This window comes from Columba livia, chromosome 22 (assembly GCF_036013475.1).
Source record: "Columba livia isolate bColLiv1 breed racing homer chromosome 22, bColLiv1.pat.W.v2, whole genome shotgun sequence".
Lineage (NCBI taxonomy): Eukaryota > Metazoa > Chordata > Aves > Columbiformes > Columbidae > Columba > Columba livia.
In genome coordinates, this window is record NC_088623.1 from 477,074 (window position 1) to 494,419 (window position 17,346).

The 17,346-nt window shown below is 45.6% G+C and overlaps 2 long non-coding RNA genes across 10 annotated transcripts in view; one reads left to right on the forward strand and one right to left on the reverse strand.

Annotated features, from left to right (window-relative positions):
* LOC135576030 (uncharacterized) overlaps positions 1 to 17,346 on the forward strand; it is a 549,349-nt gene that overhangs the window by 117,165 nt on the left and 414,838 nt on the right. The window lies entirely within an intron of this gene.
* Positions 8,586 to 14,247, reverse strand: LOC135576026 (uncharacterized). The gene is made up of 2 exons (XR_010467557.1): positions 14,072 to 14,247; positions 8,586 to 11,084 (listed from the first exon to the last, which is right to left on the reverse strand). It is a non-coding gene; the product is annotated as an uncharacterized LOC135576026 (long non-coding RNA).

Genomic DNA, 17,346 nt, shown 5'->3' on the forward strand with positions numbered 1-17,346 from the left:
GGTGAATGATAGGTGTAGGGTAAGTTTTAGGTTTAGGGGTTAGGATCATGGTTAGTGTAAGGGATGGATAAGTGTTAGGGTTACAGCTTATGGAGTTAGGTTTTGGGGTTAGGGGTCGGCATAGCTTTAGGGTTAGGATAATGGGTTAGGGTTTGAATTAGGGGTAGTTTAGGGGTAGAGTCAGTCGTAAGATTTATAGGTTAGGAGTTAGGGTTAGGGCTTGGTTTAGTGTAGTGTTTGGTTTAAGGCTGGTGTTAGTATGATGCGTTGGGGTTAGTTTTAGGATTAGGTTAGTGTTATGGGTTAGGGTTAGAGGTAACATTAGGGTGATATTTCAGGTAAGAGTTAGGGGAAGGCTAGGGTTAGGGTTAGTTTTAGGGTTAGGGAGGGTTTGGTTTAGGTTAGATTTTGGGCTAAGAGGTAGGGTTAGGGTGGTGATTGGGTTAATGTTATGGTTAGTTTTAGGTGAATGATAGGTGTAGGGTAAGTTTTAATCCAGGGGTTAGGACGAGGGTTAGGGTAAGGGATGGATAAGTGTTAGGGTTAGGGCTTAGGGAGTGGTGTCAGTGGAAGTGGTTAGGGTTGGGGTCTGGCTCAGGGTCCCAGGGGGATTTGTGAGGTACCAAGGCCTGGATGAAGAGCTCCCTTCTTGGTCGCACACATCCAAAAAGACAGGGACACGTCTGTGACTGATCTGCCTGGCGCTGTCCCACCAGCAGTGGCAGATGCGTCCTGGAGAGGAGTGGAGCTGCCAGGCACTGTCAGAGGATCTCCCTGAGGTGCCACTCGCTGCCCACCCAGACTCACACCCTGTCCCTGGCTGTGACAGATACACCAGCTACGAGCTCTGGACACAGGACACAACGGTCCAACAGCAAAGACCGTCTCTCCTGTCCTGAAAGACTCTTATGACCCCTGGAGCCCAAAGCCATGGACCACATGAACTCACTGGACATTTTAGAGGCGTGGCCTATAGACTGAGGAATGAGATCTGTGTGTATATCCAGAGACAGGAAAGTGCTCTTGATTAACTGGAATGTATTGGAGAGTGTGGGACCCGGGCACAACACAGATGGTGCAGAATAAGGGGGGGGCACTGTCCTGGTTTCAGCTGGGAGAGAGTTAATTTTCTTCCTAGCAGCTGGTAGAGTGCGGTGTGTTGGATTTAATCTGAGAAGAATGTTGATAGCACAGGGATGTTTTGGTTCTTGTTAAGCCATGTTTATCCCAAACCAAGGAGTTTTCATCAAGGAGGCTGGAGATGCACAAGAAGCTGGGAGGGGCACAGGCAGGACAGCTGGCCCAAGTGGCCAAAGGGATATTCCACACCATATGATGTCATGCTTGGCATGTAAACTAGAGAAAAGTTATCTGGGGGACCGCTGTTTGGGATCTGGCTGGGTGTCACTCAATGGGTTGTGAGCAATTGCATTGTGCGTGACCTGGTTTATATCTCCAGTTATTATTATTACCATTTTTGCAATTACTACTATTACTACTGCCATCATTATTATGATAATTGCTATTACTATAATTATTTTATTATCATTATTATGTTATATTTATTGTAGCTATTGTAGCTATTGTAGCTATTGTAGCTATTGTTGCTATTGTAGCTATTGTAGCTATTGTTGCTATTGTTGCTATTATTATTGTTTTCCCTTTCTGTCTCATTAAACTGTCTTCATTCTAACCCAAGATGTTTATTTCTTTCCTGATTCCCTCTCCCATCCCACTGGGCTGGAGGGAGTAAGAGAAGGGCTGTGTGTGATGTTCAGCTGCCTGCTGGGTTCAACAAAACAGTCCTGGTAAAAGGAGTGATCATGCAAGGTGTCCCAGAGGAAGAGGTGAACCTGAGGAGGGCACAGGGTAACAAGGGCCCTTCAATGCCAGGACAGGCTGTGAGGAGCCAGGATGCCAAAAGATGTCAGACTGGAGAATGTTTCAGGACACCATCCTGGAAGCCCAGAGGCTGGATCTGGTTCAGCCCTCCCCTGCCCTTGGTGCCATGAGAGACACCCCATGGTCCTGCCCAGCCTTGTCCTGGGCTCCTGAGCCAGCTGGGAGGATGGAAAGGGCTCAGCAGCAGTGATCCTCATCCAGCTGGGTCTGTTTCCCAGCCCAACCAGCGTGGCCAGAGCAGAGTCAGCCCATGGCCCCAGGGCACCGCAGCCCCTCGCTCTGCAGAGCAGCATCGCCAGCTCAGGGCCCTGTGGGGAGCACAGGGAGGGAACCAGGACCAGCCGGCCAGGCCAGGCTGGACACCCTCCCCTGGGGAAAGGGATGTCCCTGGAGCAGAGCAAGGGAGCATTTCTGTGCCTGCAGGGAGGAATCCAGGAGGAAGAGAAACCTCCTTCTGCAGACACTCCTTTGGGTCAGGCTGCTCTGTTGCTGGAGCAGGACTCTTGTTCTGGTCTGAGGAGAGGGGCTGGCACTGATGGACACAGCTCATCTGTGGTGGGGATCTGCTGGAGCTGGATCTGCTTTTCCTGTCTGTCCACAGCTCTTCAGGAGACACTCTGCATCGGTATCCATTGGAGAATTCTTCTATCACATGTTCAAAGTGCTCATTCAAAATGTCCTCTTTATCTGCCCTCCTGAAACCTCTCTAATTAACTCTACAAGCCTTGTAGAGCTTGAAGAAAATTATGCAGGAGACATGGCTTGTGAGAGCTTGGGGCATTTGAGTGAGCTCATGCTGCGTTTGAGGCCGAGTCCATGAACCTCAGGTACTGAGATCAAACAAAGCTCTCAAGGAGGCAAAGTCAGAAACAAAGCTTCAAAGCTCCTTGAAGCATTAATGGGCCCCACTGATGTTATAAATAATACCCAATAAATCGATTCTGCGTCAATCAATCGATTTTATTTAGCAAGCGGTAATTAGGCAAAACAGCGCTGGGTGACCGGGGGAAGCTCAGTTCCACCAACAGGCACACCAAATCAACCTTTCGTATGTGCTTATATACGTTATGCGTTCGTTTACGTGCTGGGAATTTCCGCCTCTGGAACTTTTGTTATCTGTTGCAACATCCGAGCGCTTTGTTATCTGTAACACCATCTGGGAGTCCTATTATCTGTGGCACCATCCGGGAGTCCTGTTATTTATGGCACCATCCGGGAGTCCTGTTATTTATGGCACCACCTGGTAGTCCTGTTATTTATGGCATTGTCTTTAACTACTACTACAAGGTTCTACAAAACATAATCAAACTCGCACAAGCACAGTTACTGCTTACAATAATATGCATAATACAATTGAATCCTACTCGATTTGTTCAACATTAAAAATTTTGACCATCACTTATTACAATTCCCCCCTTTTTTTTTTTTTACTCATTTATTTGTTGATCAAATCGAGTTACCGCTTTTCGGGCTAGTAAGGTCATTTCAGCTTCTTCATCAGTTCCATGTTTCTGTAGCAGCATAAGGTGTACCCGCTCTACACGGTTTTTAACTAGTCCAATAAATCGATTTAGGATACATCACATCTTCTTGATGATATGATATCCTTGGAATGATAGTAACTGACATGCAATACTCTCGGGAACTGTTAAACACTTTTAAAGACACACATGGAGTAAGTCCCGTCCTGGAACATATCCATTTTGTTCTATTCGGGGGAATAATATATCCTGTGGTTTTATTAAGGCTTGGTATGATATTTCCACAAAGTGGTCTCTTGGAATTTGGTACTTTACCTGTACAAGTCCCTATCCCAGTTACATGTTGCATAGTTATCCCTCTTTTCTGCTTTTCCCAGGGACATTGAATAGGCATAGACTCCTTGTTTATGGTATACCGACGATTATCCCATATAGCTTCATAAAAGGGTGGATTAACATTATAACACAACCAGCAACCCATGGTTAAGTTGGGTTGAGTATAGTTTAGAGTTTGATAAGCAGCCAGAATAATTCCCCATAGAGGATTCAAAGATTCCGGGGCTTCAATATTCAGAGATTTCAAGGCTTCAGTGACAGTTTCCTCTATTACTATTATATTCTCCTTCTCTACTGTCTTTGTCTCCCTACCTAGAGGGGTCGGTTTAACTTCTTCTTTCTTTATGAGAAACATGCTTCCTCTATCAGCACCCGGTCGATAATATCGCATTCCCCAGGTTTTTCTAACAAACCATCCACTATGTTCAGGGTTTGTTATGTTAAGGAATATATATTCATACTCGCCATCACTGTCCCGCTCGTTTCGGTTGCGAGGATAACCGAGTTTTAGTCGTCGGCCTTGGTTCGAAGGAGGAATGCATCCTACAGGTCCCCATCCAACCCTTAAGAACTTATCAGTATTTGCCCGAGGAATTGGCCAGTTTGAAGCAATTGTTTCACACCCCCAGTAAGAGCAGTAATAGTGTCCTGGGGTATTACAATATGAGGGCCCTGTGCTGGGGCACATATAAAACTCTATTTTGTTAAAGCATGGCTCAATTTGAACTAATTGGCATAAGGTTGTAGTAAAAGAAGGTGACCCTGATGTGGTCTGTTGTTGTATTATCGTTTGGTCCTCCCATCGATAGAGAGTCCATTTAAAAGGTTGGTGAGAACTCCCCTGGTTTATTGCTATCATTACCGGTAAGGTAAGGAGGATTAGGGAGAGCAACCCAGCCCCTGGTTGGCTGAAAATCAGCCAGTGGAGGTTCATTTTGTTGAGGGTTGTTCTGCTTAAGGAGCTGCTTTATTTTAGGAGTTTTCGGAGGCACTTGCCAATCCCCACAAGGATACCCCTCTGCCTTGCCCTGGGCCTACTCTGTTGCTTCAGAGTAGCCGGATAAGTTATCTTCTCGACAGCAGTTGTAGTCTTCAGGGGACTGCCTCCTGAATCCTCTCCTTGTTCTGTCACAACCCACTTTCCAATATTGAACCCAATAGGGCTATTTTCAAATACAAGGGTTTGGCCACTGTCCCGAATCCTCACAGGGTTTGGAACACTTCCTGTATCTTTTCTTACCAAAACGCTTCTTACACTTCCTCTTGGTTATTTCCCAAATGTCTGGACTTATCAGTGATTATTAATATCCCAATGGTATCTAAGGTTTTTCCCCAACACTCATTACACCATCGTTCAACATAAGGAAACTTTTTCACTGCTGTATCCCACACCCGTGACACACGCGACATACCCACGGATTGCATTGCTTACATACAGGACATGCGATGTGCGACTTCTGTAATTCCTTACAATTGTCCATAAAAGCCTAGTATCCAGGGCTGTGCGTCACGTGTCTGTTTCCTCTTGAAGGTCAGCTTCAACTCATCTGGTTTCCCAGCGACTTCCCAGTCTGTGTGCAGGATAGGACCTTTTACTCGACTAGCGTGTGTCCATCCTCTTTCCGCGGTGCGGACTGCGATATCTGTGGTGAGTAAAACAAGGAAAGGTCCCTCCCAGGACGGGTTAGCGATGATTCCCTCCATGTTTTTATGAGTACTTGATTTCCTGGTTTGATACGATGTATTGCTATATCTAAAGGTGGTCTCTAGACCACCAGACCTCGCTTTAACAGTTCTTACGAAGCCACACAAGCACAAAAGGGCCCGCGGGACTTCACCACACAACGCAGGAAAAAAAAACAAAGAACATATGCGGCAGGGACAACACCTCCCCCCCCACTCTGCTCGGTCCCCTGGACAGGAGAAACGGCACAGGAGCCACAAAGTGACCTTGGACAGGTGCCACTGTTCACTGATCAACCAACTGCAAGTCTGGTTCGTGCTGCCAGAGATGCACTTTGCAGACCTACAAAACCCAAGAATTTGCCCCAAATATTTCTACATAGCACAGCATCAAACACATCTTAGTATCTTATTCAGTCTGGAATTCACACCTCAATCTATTGCGATTATGGAAGCCACTGAAAAGTCAATGAAAGGGGTTCTACGAGAGTTGGTCCCCACACTGAACACTAAAACACATGTAAAATAAAAGGGGGCAAACTTCCAAGTCACGATTAGGGACGGTGATAGGTTCGACTTTTTTTTCAGATTCACCTCCCATTAAAGCAAGAGAAAAGTGCAACTTTGCAGCATGTTTGTTCACGTCAAGTTTTGCCTCAAGAACACATTTTGCAGTAACAAAATATGGTCTATAAAGTTGCAAAGTGCACAAGCTGAAGGCACAGAGTACAAGCACATAGGAAAACAGATTTCAAAATACAAAGTAACAAAAAAGAAATCTGGTATTTAAAACTCCCTGACAGAAGATACATTTATATGGGACCAACTCTCAAAGGTGACAATTTTTAAACTAATGAACAAATATTGCACAATAACAAAGTTTTATTCTTATTAAGTAAAAGCTCCCGAAAATACCTTGAAGTTTAAAAACTAATACACTGACGTGTTAACTAGTTTTAAGAATGTCCTTAATATTAAGAAAAGAGTGCAAAAAGGATTCTTCCATTCTAACACTTTTTGGAAACTGCTGATTCCAGCTGCCCATTTCTTTTATTACCAGCAACGCAGCTTTCTTAGCTTCCTCATCTGCTAAATTATTCCCTCTTATTTGCGCGGAGGTTCCCTTCCGATGGCCCTTTACATAAACTACCGCAATTTGTTTGGGCCCTCTTAATGCCTCCAAAGTTTGCTTTATTAAGGTCTCATGTATTAATCCTTTACCCTGAGAATTCATCAGTCCCCTCTCTTATCTTTTAACAACTGTAACACCCTCAATACTGCGAACAGCTCACAAGCCTGCGCTGACCATCCTGAGTTAAGGGGACCTGACTCCTTAGTTGTCCAGCTGTTTCCATCTATTATAGCGTATCCTGACTTCCTTTTCCCGTCCACTACCCATGATGATCCACATAAAAACTCCTCTTCTTCTTCTAAATCCTCTCTTACCTTGGTATAGTTTTACTTTCAATTCCCGATCTTTTATTTCTAAACTAATTCCCAATTCGACCATTAAATCCCTTCCTAATAGGTTATATTCAGCTTCAGGCACTAATAAAAGGGACCCTGTCCCTATTCGGGATGGGGATTCTATTTCTACCCCTTTAATTACTAGTACAGAAAAGGGGTCTCCTTTTGCTCCTATTACTTCTATTTTCTCCGAAGATGGAGCACATCCCCGGGGCACAGTTTGGACAATAGGTCTTTCTGCCCCAGAATCCACCAGGAATTCCATTTCCTGGCACTGGGGACCTAACTTTAATTTTATCAAGGGCTCTGTTGTTTTAGGAGTCCCCAGCAGATAGAGCCCCTGACACCCCTACTCAAAATAATACATTTTCTCATCCTGTATACGTTTCCTACAGCTCCTTCGCATATGTCCCTTCCTCTGACAGTAAAAACATTCGATTTCCTTCAAATCCTTCAGTCCGACTTGACTTCCCTGAGGTGGCCCGTTCCCACCTATGCGTGGTGGCCCTCCCTTCTGTGGAGCCGTCCTCTGTCCCTCTCCAACTGCCGCTACCAACATTTTAGCTTGCCTCTTCTGAGTCTCTTCCTCCCTTCTCACATAAACCTTCTGTGCTTCCCTTAGCAACTCATCCAACCCTTTCTCTTGCCAATTTTCCAATTTTTCTAACTTTTTTTTTTTTTTTAATATCCGGCCATGACTTCACCACAAACTGTGTTTTTAAAAGAGCTTGCCCAACCGGTGTCATAGGGTCTATACCGTAATAAAGCTGCAAGCTCTTTCTTAGTCTTTCTAGCCATTCTGTGGGAGTTTCATCTTTCTTTTGTTGTTCTTTAAAGGCTTTATTTATGTTCTGCCCTCGAGGGACAGATTCCCTAATCCCTTGGACGATTATAGTGCGGAGATCTCCCATATGGCCCCTGTGTTCCGGGTTTTGATTATCCCAGTTAGGGCGCTGCTGGGGCCACTTAATGTCAGCACCCGGCCCTTGTTGGTGCCATTGGTAAAGATTTAGGGCCTGACAAATCCAATTCTCATATGACCCAAAAATTGGCCAAAATAAATGATCTGGTCTAATCTGCTGGTTTCCCAGCCATGCATGCAATAGTAAACCATCTTTTCCCTATTTTTGTTTCGCGTGCTAGACCTCTCCGTGGGTCCCTTCCCAGTGAACACAAGGCCCAATGAGGATTCTCGGGGAATATCTGGCAACCTCTCTGTGGGTCCCTTCCCCATGAGATCAGAAGGCTTGCCCTTCTTCTGTCCCATCTTCCGGAGTGTCTTCTTTTCACACACACACACGCACCCCTCGTTCGTGGCTCACGCCCTCACGGGCTATGAGAACCGCACTACTAGAGAGTCCCGCCCTGCCTTACAGGGTCCACACTCACTTCGCTTCCTCCCCAAGCGGGGGGGGCGTCTCGTTCATGCACACTCCAGGATACCCACCCCAACCGAACGGAATTGCTTTCTATACTTACCCTCCCCGGGGTCTTCGTCCGGTTCTTCGTGCACAAAGGTTTAAGGGGTTCAATTCTTTTGCCTAATTACCTAAATTTAGGGTTCGGAGGTTAAGGTTTCAGGGCGATCCTCCGTCCACTCCAGGGCCGTCTGAAAACGGGACGGGGCGCCTCCCTGAAGTTTAGGAGTCCCTCCCAGAGATCCTTAATCCGAGTCACGGCACCAAAATTTGTTATAAATAAGAGCCAATAAATCGATTCTGCGTCAATCAATCGATTTTATTTAGCAAGCGGTAATTAGGCAAAACAGCGCTGGGTGACCGGGGGAAGCTCAGTTCCACCAACAGGCACACCAAATCAACCTTTCGTATGTGCTTATATACGTTATGCGTTCGTTTACGTGCTGGGAATTTCCGCCTCTGGAACTTTTGTTATCTGTTGCAACATCCGAGCGCTTTGTTATCTGTAACACCATCTGGGAGTCCTATTATCTGTGGCACCATCCGGGAGTCCTGTTATTTATGGCACCACCTGGTAGTCCTGTTATTTATGGCATTGTCTTTAACTACTACTACAAGGTTCTACAAAACATAATCAAACTCGCACAAGCACAGTTACTGCTTACAATAATATGCATAATACAATTGAATCCTACTCGATTTGTTCAACATTAAAAATTTTGACCATCACTTATTACAATTCCCCCCCTTTTTTTTTTTTTACTCATTTATTTGTTGATCAAATCGAGTTACCGCTTTTCGGGCTAGTAAGGTCATTTCAGCTTCTTCATCAGTTCCATGTTTCTGTAGCAGCATAAGGTGTACCCGCTCTACACAGTTTTTAACTAGTCCAATAAATCGATTTAGGATACATCACATCTTCTTGATGATATAATATCCTTGGAATGATAGTAACTGACATGCAATACTCTCGGGAACTGTTAAACACTTTTAAAGACACACATGGAGTAAGTCCCGTCCTGGAACATATCCATTTTATTCTATTCAGGGGAATAATATATCCTGTGGTTTTATTAAGGCTTGGTATGATATTCCCACAAAGTGGTCTCTTGGAATTTGGTACTTTACCTGTACAAGTCCCTATCCCAGTTACATGTTGCATAGTTATCCCTCTTTTCTGCTTTTCCCAGGGACATTGAATAGGCATAGACTCCTTGTTTATGGTATACCGACGATTATCCCCTATAGCTTCATAAAAGGGTGGATTAACATTATAACACAACCAGCAACCCATGGTTAAGTTGGGTTGAGTATAGTTTAGAGTTTGATAAGCAGCCAGAATAATTCCCCATAGAGGATTCAAAGATTCCGGGGCTTCAATATTCAGAGATTTCAAGGCTTCAGTGACAGTTTCCTCTATTACTATTATATTCTCCTTCTCTACTGTCTTTGTCTCCCTACCTAGAGGGGTCGGTTTAACTTCTTCTTTCTTTATGAGAAACATGCTTCCTCTATCAGCACCCGGTCGATAATATCGCATTCCCCAGGTTTTTTCTAACAAACCATCCACTATGTTCAGGGTTTGTTATGTTAAGGAATATATATTCATACTCGCCATCACTGTCCCGCTCGTTTCGGTTGCGAGGATAACCGAGTTTTAGTTGGCGGCCTTGGTTCGAAGGAGGAATGCATCCTACAGGTCCCCATCCAACCTTTAAGAACTTATCAGTATTTGCCGGAGGAATTGGCCAGCTTGAGGCAATCATTTCACACCCCCAGTAAGAGCAGTAATAGTGTCCTGGGGTATTACAATACGAGGGCCCTGTGCTGGGGCACATATAAAACCCCATTTTGTTAAGGCATGGCTCAATCTGAACTAATTGGCATAAGGTTACAGTAAAAGAAGGTGACCCTGATGTGGTCTGTTGTTGTATTATCGTTTGGTCCTCCCATCGATAGAGGGTCCATTTAAAAGGTTGGTGAGAACTCCCCTGCTTTATTGCTATCATTACCGGTAAGGTAAGGAGGATTAGGGAGAGCAACCCGGCCCCTGGCTGGCTGAAAATCAGCCAGTGGAGGTTCATTTTGTTGAGGGTTGTTCTGCTTAAGGAGCTGCTTTATTTTAGAAGTCTTCGGAGGCACTTGCCAATCCCCACAAGGATACCCCTCTGCCTTGCCCTGGGCCTACTCTGTTGCTTCAGAGTAGCCGGGTAAGTTTTCTTCTCGGCAGCAGTTGTAGTCTTCAGGGGACTGCCTCCTGAATCCTCTCCTTGTTCTGTCACAACCCACTTTCCAATATTGAACCCAATAGGGCTATTTTCAAATACAAGGGTTTGGCCACTGTCCCGAATCCTCACAGGGTTTGGAACACTTCCTGTATCTTTTCTTACCAAAACGCTTCTTACACTTCCTCTTGGTTATTTCCCAAATGTCTGGACTTATCAGTGATTATTAATATCCTAATGGTATCTAAGGTTTTTTTTCCCAACACTCATTACACCATCGTTCAACATAAGGAAACTTTTTTTCACTGCTGTATCCCACACCCGTGACACACGCGACATACCCACGGATTGCATTGCTTACATACAGGACATGCGATGTGCGACTTCTGTAATTCCTTACAATTGTCCATAAAAGCCTAGTATCCAGGGCTGTGCGTCACGTGTCTGTTTCCTCTTGAAGGTCAGCTTCAACTCATCCAGTTTCCCGGTGACTTCCCAGTCTGTGTGCAGGATAGGACCTTTTACTCGACTAGCGTGTGTCCATCCTCTTTCCGCGGTGCGGACTGCGGTATCTGTGGTGAGTAAAACAAGGAAAGGTCCCTCCCAGGACGGGTTAGCGATGATTCCCTCCATGTTTTTATGAGTACTTGATTTCCTGGTTTGATACGATGTATTGCTATATCTAAAGGTGGTCTCTAGACCACCAGACCTCGCTTTAACAGTTCTTACGAAGCCACACAAGCACAAAAGGGCCCGCGGGACTTCACCACACAACGCAGGAAAAAAAAACAAAGAACATATGTGGCAGGGACAACACCTCCCCCCCCACTCTGCTCGGTCCCCTGGACAGGAGAAACGGCACAGGAGCCACAAAGTGACCTTGGACAGGTGCCACTGTTCACTGATCAACCAACTGCAAGTCTGGTTCGTGCTGCCAGAGATGCACTTTGCAGACCTACAAAACCCAAGAATTTGCCCCAAATATTTCTACATAGCACAGCATCAAACACATCTTAGTATCTTATTCAGTCTGGAATTCACACCTCAATCTATTGCGATTATGGAAGCCACTGAAAAGTCAATGAAAGGGGTTCTACGAGAGTTGGTCCCCACACTGAACACTAAAACACATGTAAAATAAAAGGGGACAAACTTCCAAGTCACGATTAGGGACGGTGATAGGTTCGACTTTTTTTTCAGATTCACCTCCCATTAAAGCAAGAGAAAAGTGCAACTTTGCAGCATGTTTGTTCACGTCAAGTTTTGCCTCAAGAACACATTTTGCAGTAACAAAATATGGTCTATAAAGTTGCAAAGTGCACAAGCTGAAGGCACAGAGTACAAGCACATAGGAAAACAGATTTCAAAATACAAAGTAACAAAAAAGAAATCTGGAATTTAAAACTCCCTGACAGAAGATACATTTATATGGGACCAACTCTCAAAGGTGACAATTTTTAAACTAATGAACAAATATTGCACAATAACAAAGTTTTATTCTTATTAAGTAAAAGCTCCCGAAAATACCTTGAAGTTTAAAAACTAATACACTGACGTGTTAACTAGTTTTAAGAATGTCCTTAATATTAAGAAAAGAGTGCAAAAAGGATTCTTCCATTCTAACACTTTTTGGAAACTGCTGATTCCAGCTGCCCATTTCTTTTATTACCAGCAACGCAGCTTTCTTAGCTTCCTCATCTGCTAAATTATTCCCTCTTATTTGCGCGGAGGTTCCCTTCCGATGGCCCTTTACATAAACTACCGCAATTTGTTTGGGCCCTCTTAATGCCTCCAAAGTTTGCTTTATTAAGGTCTCATGTATTAATCCTTTACCCTGAGAATTCATCAGTCCCCTCTCTTATCTTTTAACAACTGTAACACCCTCAATACTGCGAACAGCTCACAAGCCTGCGCTGACCATCCTGAGTTAAGGGGACCTGACTCCTTAGTTGTCCAGCTGTTTCCATCTATTATAGCGTATCCTGACTTCCTTTTCCCGTCCACTACCCATGATGATCCACATAAAAACTCCTCTTCTTCTTCTAAATCCTCTCTTACCTTGGTATAGTTTTACTTTCAATTCCCGATCTTTTATTTCTAAACTAATTCCCAATTCGACCATTAAATCCCTTCCTAATAGGTTATATTCAGCTTCAGGCACTAATAAAAGGGACCCTGTCCCTATTCGGGATGGGGATTCTATTTCTACCCCTTTAATTACTAGTACAGAAAAGGGGTCTCCTTTTGCTCCTATTACTTCTATTTTCTCCGAAGATGGAGCACATCCCCGGGGCACAGTTTGGACAATAGGTCTTTCTGCCCCAGAATCCACCAGGAATTCCATTTCCTGGCACTGGGGACCTAACTTTAATTTTATCAAGGGCTCTGTTGTTTTAGGAGTCCCCAGCAGATAGAGCCCCTGACACCCCTACTCAAAATAATACATTTTCTCATCCTGTATACGTTTCCTACAGCTCCTTCGCATATGACCCTTCCTCTGACAGTAAAAACATTCGATTTCCTTCAAATCCTTCAGTCCGACTTGACTTCCCTGAGGTGGCCCGTTCCCACCTATGCGTGGTGGCCCTCCCTTCTGTGGAGCCGTCCTCTGTCCCTCTCCAACTGCCGCTACCAACATTTTAGCTTGCCTCTTCTGAGTCTCTTCCTCCCTTCTCACATAAACCTTCTGTGCTTCCCTTAGCAACTCATCCAACCCTTTCTCTTGCCAATTTTCCAATTTTTCTAACTTTTTTTTTTTTTTTAATATCCGGCCATGACTTCACCACAAACTGTGTTTTTAAAAGAGCTTGCCCAACCGGTGTCATAGGGTCTATACCGTAATAAAGCTGCAAGCTCTTTCTTAGTCTTTCTAGCCATTCTGTGGGAGTTTCATCTTTCTTTTGTTGTTCTTTAAAGGCTTTATTTATGTTCTGCCCTCGAGGGACAGATTCCCTAATCCCTTGGACGATTATAGTGCGGAGATCTCCCATATGGCCCCTGTGTTCCGGGTTTTGATTATCCCAGTTAGGGCGCTGCTGGGGCCACTTAATGTCAGCACCCGGCCCTTGTTGGTGCCGTTGGTAAAGATTTAGGGCCTGACAAATCCAATTCTCATATGACCCAAAAATTGGCCAAAATAAATGATCTGGTCTAATCTGCTGGTTTCCCCAGCCATGCATGCAATAGTAAACCATCTTTTCCCTATTTTTGTTTCGCGTGCTAGACCTCTCCGTGGGTCCCTTCCCAGTGAACACAAGGCCCAATGAGGATTCTCGGGGAATATCTGGCAACCTCTCTGTGGGTCCCTTCCCCATGAGATCAGAAGGCTTGCCCTTCTTCTGTCCCATCTTCCGGAGTGTCTTCTTTTCACACACACACGCACCCCTCGTTCGTGGCTCACGCCCTCACGGGCTATGAGAACCGCACTACTAGAGAGTCCCGCCCTGCCTTACAGGGTCCACACTCACTTCGCTTCCTCCCCAAGCCGGGGGGGGGCGTCTCGTTCATGCACACTCCAGGATACCCACCCCAACCGAACGGAATCGCTTTCTATACTTACCCTCCCTGGGGTCTTCGTCCGGTTCTTCGTGCACAAAGGTTTACGGGGTTCAATTCTTTTGCCTAATTACCTAAATTTAGGGTTCGGAGGTTAAGGTTTCAGGGCGATCCTCCGTCCACTCCAGGGCCGTCTGAAAACGGGACGGGGCGCCTCCCTGAAGTTTAGGAGTCCCTCCCAGAGATTTTATTTAGCAAGCGGTAATTAGGCAAAACAGCGCTGGGTGACCGGGGGAAGCTCAGTTCCACCAACAGGCACACCAAATCAACCTTTCGTATGTGCTTATATACGTTATGCGTTCGTTTACGTGCTGGGAATTTCCGCCTCTGGAACTTTTGTTATCTGTTGCAACATCCGAGCGCTTTGTTATCTGTAACACCATCTGGGAGTCCTATTATCTGTGGCACCATCCGGGAGTCCTGTTATTTATGGCACCACCTGGTAGTCCTGTTATTTATGGCATTGTCTTTGACTACTACTACAAGGTTCTACAAAACATAATCAAACTCGCACAAGCACAGTTACTGCTTACAATAATATGCATAATACAATTGAATCCTACTCGATTTGTTCAACATTAAAAATTTTGACCACCACTTATTACAGTAGAATTCTCCAATGGATACCGATGCAGAGTGTCTCCTGAAGAGCTGTGGACAGACAGGAAAAGCAGATCCAGCTCCAGCAGATCCCCACCACAGATGAGCTGTGTCCATCAGTGCCAGCCCCTCTCCTCAGACCAGAACAAGAGTCCTGCTCCAGCAACAGAGCAGCCTGACCCAAATGAGTGTCTGCAGAAGGAGGTTTCTCTTCCTCCTGGATTCCTCCCTGCAGGCACAGAAATGCTCCCTTGCTCTTCTCCAGGGACATCCCTTTCCCCAGGGGAGGGTGTCCAGCCTGGCCTGGCCGGCTGGTCCTGGTTCCCTCCCTGTGCTCCCCACAGGGCCCTGAGCTGGCGATGCTGCTCTGCAGAGCGAGGGGCTGCGGTGCCCTGGGGCCATGGGCTGACTCTGCTCTGGCCACGCTGGTTGGGCTGGGAAACAGACCCAGCTGGATGAGGATCACTGCTGCTGAGCCCTTTCCATCCTCCCAGCTGGCTCAGGAGCCCAGGACAAGGCTGGGCAGGACCATGGGGTGTCTCTCATGGCACCAAGGGCAGGGGAGGGCTGAACCAGATCCAGCCTCTGGGCTTCCAGGATGGTGTCCTGAAACATTCTCCAGTCTGACATCTTTTGGCATCCTGGCTCCTCACAGCCTGTCCTGGCATTGAAGGGCCCTTGTTACCCTGTGCCCTCCTCAGGTTCACCTCTTCCTCTGGGACACCTTGCATGATCACTCCTTTTACCAGGACTGTTTTGTTGAACCCAGCAGGCAGCTGAACATCACACACAGCCCTTCTCTTACTCCCTCCAGCCCAGTGGGGTGGGAGAGGGAATCAGGAAAGAAATAAACATCTTGGGTTAGAATGAAGACAGTTTAATGAGACAGAAAGGGAAAACAATAATAATAGCTACAATAGCTACAATAAATATAACATAATAATGGTAATAAATAAAATAATTATAGCAATAGTAATTATAATAATAATGATGGCAGTAGTAATAGTAGTAATTGCAAAAATGGTAATAATAATAACTGGAGATATAAACCAGGTCACGCACAATGCAATTGCTCACAACCCATTGAGTGACACCCAGCCAGATCCCAAACAGCGGTCCCCCAGATAACTTTTCTCTAGTTTACATGCCAAGCATGACATCATATGGTGTGGAATATCCCTTTGGCCACTTGGGCCAGCTGTCCTGCCTGTGACCCTCCCAGCTTCTTGTGCATCTCCAGCCTCCTTGATGAAAACTCCTTGGTTTGGGATAAACATGGCTTAACAAGAACCAAAACATCCCTGTGCTATCAACATTCTTCTCAGATTAAATCCAACACACCGCACTCTACCAGCTGCTAGGAAGAAAATTAACTCTCTCCCAGCTGAAACCAGGACAGTGCCCCCCCCTTATTCTGCACCATCTGTGTTGTGCCCTGGTCCCACACTCTCCAATACATTCCAGTTAATCAAGAGCACTTTCCTGTCTCTGGATATACACACAGATCTCATTCCTCAGTCTATAGGCCACGCCTCTAAAATGTCCAGTGAGTTCATGTGGTCCATGGCTTTGGGCTCCAGGGGTCATAAGAGTCTTTCAGGACAGGAGAGACGGTCTTTGCTGTTGGACTGTTGTGTCCTGTGTCCAGAGCTCGTAGCTGGTGTATCTGTCACAGCCAGGGACAGGGTGTGAGTCTGGGTGGGCAGCGAGTGGCACCTCAGGGAGATCCTCTGACAGTGCCTGGCAGCTCCACTCCTCTCCAGGATGCATCTGCCACTGCTGGTGGGACAGCGCCAGGCAGATCAGTCACAGACGTGTCCCCGTCTTTTTGGATGTGTGTGACCAAGAAGGGAGCTCTTCATCCAGGCCTTGGTACCTCACAAATCCCCCTGGGACCCTGAGCCAGACCCCAACCCTAACCACTTCCACTGACACCACTCCCTAAGCCCTAACCCTAACACTTATCCATCCCTTACCCTAACCCTCGTCCTAACCCCTGGATTAAAACTTACCCTACACCTATCATTCACCTGAAACTAACCATAACATTAACCCAATCACCACCCTAACCCTATCTCTTAGCCCGAAATCTAACCTAAACCAAACCCTCCCTAACCCTAAAACTAACCCTAACCCTAGCCTTCCCCTAACTCTTACTTGAAATATCACCCTAATGTTACCTCTAACCCTAACCCATAACCCTATCCTAACCCTAAAACTAATCCTAACACATCATACTAACACCAGCCTTAAACGAAACACTACACTAAACCAAGCCCTAACCCTAACTCCTAACCTGTAACTCTTACGACTGACTCTAACACTAAACTAACCGTAATTCAAACCCTAACCCATTATCCTAACCCTAAAGCTATCCCAACCCCTAACCCCTAAACCTAACCCCTTACACTAATCCTAACGACTTACACTAACACTACCCCCTAACCACTAACCAGAATTGCAATCCTTAATGCCAACCCCAACCTCCATCTCCAATATAAATCTAAAACCTAATTCTGACCATTCCACTAACACTACTGCCTAACCCTAACCCTAATGCTAACCCCATCCCTAACTCTAAACTAAATCTAAAGCTAAAACATACTCCTAACTCTAACCCAAAACATAAAACTAACCCCTAACGCTACCTCCAACCCTACATTCTAACCCTCTTCTAAA